Below are 3,446 nucleotides of genomic sequence, written 5' to 3'. Positions count from 1 at the left end.
AGGGTTTTGTTTCCTTGTAGAAAATAATAAAATAACTTTTGTTAGCTTCCTCTGAACTCCTAAAAGTTCCTTTGTACTCTCCTGAAAAAATAAATCCACGTCTGAATAGAATACGCTAACATTTCTTTAGATTATCTGCATTTAAATAGCCCTGCCGGTTTGTGAGCCTTCGATGGTTTTGTTTTGTTTTGCTTTGTTTTTCTTGTTTTTGAGTCATTCTTTTCAGTCTTTTTATTTTAATTGAATTTATTGGGATGATATTGGTTCATAAAACCACACAGATTTCAAGTGTAAAACTCAATAAGGTATCCTTTGCAAACTGCATGTGCGCCCTTGTCCCAAGCAGTCTCCTTCCATTCTCGTTTTTCTCCCTTTGCTCCCCTGCACCTTCCCCAACCCCCACCGCTTTCCCTCCGACTATGACCACACTGTTGTGTCTGTGTTATGTGTATATGGTTTTTTTTCTTAATCCCTTCACCTTCTTTCATCCAGTCCCCAAATCTGTTCCCCTCTGACACTGTGAGTCTTTTCCATGTATCCATTCCTGTTTCTAATTTGTTCATCAGTTTATTTTGTTCATTGGATTCCACCTGTAAGATAAGCAAAATCATATGGTGTTTGTCTTTCTCTGACTGGCTTATTTCATTTAACATTATACTCTCCAGGTCAAATGATGTTGTTGCAGAATGTAAGGTTTCCTTTTATTTTTAAATGGCCAACTAATATTCCATGGTGTAAATGTACCACAACCTTTTTTATCCACTCATCTACTGATGGGCACTTGGGCTGTCTCCAGATCTTGCCATTGTAAATAACACTGCAATGAACATAGGGGTGCTTATGTTCTTTCGAATTAGTGTTTTGGGTTTCTTAAGATATTAACTCCAGAAATGGAATCACTGGGTCAAAAGTCAGTTTCATTTTTAATTTATTGAGGAAACTACGTACTGTTTTCCACAGTGGCTGCACCAGTCTGCATTCCCACCAACAATGCATGAATGTTCCCTTCATATCCTTGCCAGCACTTGTTTGTTAATTTATTGATGATAGCCATTCTTACAGGCATGAAATGATATCTTATTGTGGTTTTAATATGCATCTCTCTGATGATTAGTGACATTGAGCATTTTTCATGTCTATTGGCCATCTGTATGTCTTCTTTGAAGAAGTATCTATTTAGGTCCTTTGCCCATTTTTAAAAATGTTCAATGATCTCTGGACTTTTTATTGGCCTCCTGCCCCCTCGAACACCACCACCAAGGGCATTCTGCTGCCACTAACACCTCAGAACTTGGGTATCATTGACCTCAGACACCACTTTGCCATCTACAGTCCTGCAGGTGGTCGTCTTTTGGATGGATTGTATGGATTGGCTGTTGTCCAGGGTGTCACAAAGATCAAAGTCATTTCATTCTTCCAGTAGGGGCAGTGGTAGGTGGTGATCTCAGCCTCCAGGTCGGCCTTGATGTTCAGCAGGGCCTCATACCCCTGGGCCTGGTGCTGCCCTTCTGCCCGGGTCTGGGCCAGCTGAGTCCAGGTGCAGTAGGATCCTGCTGAGCTTTTCTATCTGCCTGGCATAGCATGTCTCCACCTCCCTCAGGCTGTTCTCCAAGTTGGCCTTCAGGTTTCTCATCAAGTACAAGTCAGTCTCCAAGGACTGGACCACATGTCTCAGCTCCGTGAGTGTCATCTCAGCAGCTCCTATCTCAGTGGTCTGCCAGTGACCACTGTGGTGCTGTCCTCAGTCTGCTGGGACCAGGACTTGTCTAGCTCCTCTTGGTTCTTCCAAGCTAACTCATCATACTGGGCCCAACTGTCTGCCATGATCGTGCTGAGGTCCTGAGATTTGGGGGCATCCAACTCTAGTCAACCCGGAGTTGGCAATCTGGTTTTCTAGACCATTTACTTCCTCCTTATGGTCCTTCTTCATGAAGAGCAGCTCCTCCTTGAGAACCTTGACTTCTGTCTCCATGTGCAGACATGTGATATTGGAGTCATCAATGACCTTTCCGAGCCCATTGATGTCACTCTCCACAGACTGGCACAGGGCTAGCTCCCTCTCATACTTGACTCTGAAGTCATCAGCAGCAAAATAGGCATTGTCAGTCTACAGAACAATGCGGGCATTGTCCACAGAATTTGCAAAAATCTGAGCCTTCAGGTCCTGGATAGTCTTGAAATAATGCCCCCAGTCTCTGACCTGGGGGCAGGGAACCGTTCTTCTCCAGGTGTGCCCAGTCTCTGATTATTGGCTTCTTACCTTCTCCAGGTAGAAGGCCAGGCAGTCATTCAGGCATTGCATAGTCTCCTTCTCTCTCTGGATGCCCCCTATGCTGGCCAGACCCCCAGCCATCCCCACAGCCAGGCCCTGGGACCCACAGTTGCCCCACACATTGGTGGAGTGGGACACAGAGATCCAGAAGCCAGAGCCCCAGACACCTGCACAGACACTGGCTGCGCTGATGGCCGGCCAGACCCAGTGGCTGGGAGACCTCACAGAGCCCAGGGTCCAGTACTTTTTGGATAAGCTGAAGCAGGTGCTGAAGCTTATGTCATTCAGGGAGGAAGGCAAAAAGCCAAGACTCAGGTTCAAGCAGCCCTTGGCCCATTTTTTTATTGGGTTGTTCAACTTCCTGGTGTTGAGTTGTATAAATTCTTTATATATTTTGGAAATTAACCCCTTATCAGATGTATCATTGGCAAATATGTTCTCCTATTCAGTGGGTTCCCTTTTCATTTTGTTGATGGTTTCTTTTGATGTGCATAAGCTTTTGAGTTTGATGTATTCCCATTTGTTTACTTTTGCCTTTGTTTCTCTTGCCCAAGGAGATATAGCTGCAAAAATATTGTTACAAGATATGTCTGAGATTTTACTGCCTATGTTTTCTTTTAGGATTTTTATGACTTTGTGACTTATATTTAAGTCTTTTATCCACATTGAGTTTATTCTTGTGTATGATGTAAGTGGGTGGTCTAGTTTCATTTTTTTGCATGTACCTGCCTAATTTTCCCAACATCAGTTATTAAAGAAACTGTCTTTATTCCATTGTATATTCTTGCCTCCTTTGTCAAATATTAATTTGCCATAAAGACATGGGTTTATTTCTAGGCTCTCTATTCTGTTCCATTGATCTATATGCCTGTTCTTATACCAGCACCAGGCTGTTTTGATTACAGCGGCTTAATAGTATAGCTTGATATCAGGTAGCATGATACCTCCAATTTTGTTCTTCTTTCCCAAGATTACTGAGGCTCTTCAGGGTCTTTTTTGGTTCCATATACATTTTTGGAATATTTAATCTAGTTCTGCGAAATAAACCATTGGTATTTTAATGGAAATTGTGTTGAATCGATAGATTGCTTTGGACAGTATGGACATTTTAGTGATGTCAATTCTTCCTATCCATGAATGCAGTATATGCTTCCACTTATTTGTATCTTTCTCA

At 42.7% G+C, this 3,446-nt stretch overlaps 1 pseudogene; it reads right to left on the bottom strand.

Annotated features, from left to right (window-relative positions):
* Positions 1-1,326: 1,326 nt before the first annotated feature.
* LOC150008857 (keratin, type I cytoskeletal 18 pseudogene) lies at positions 1,327-2,353 on the bottom strand (annotated as a pseudogene).
* Between the last annotated feature and the right edge of the window lie 1,093 nt (positions 2,354-3,446).

The sequence above is a fragment of the Furipterus horrens genome, unplaced genomic scaffold (genome assembly GCF_987537825.1).
Source record: "Furipterus horrens unplaced genomic scaffold, mFurHor1.1.pri manual_scaffold_5, whole genome shotgun sequence".
In the NCBI taxonomy this organism is placed as follows: domain Eukaryota; kingdom Metazoa; phylum Chordata; class Mammalia; order Chiroptera; family Furipteridae; genus Furipterus; species Furipterus horrens.
This window is presented reverse-complemented; position numbering and strand designations above follow the sequence as displayed.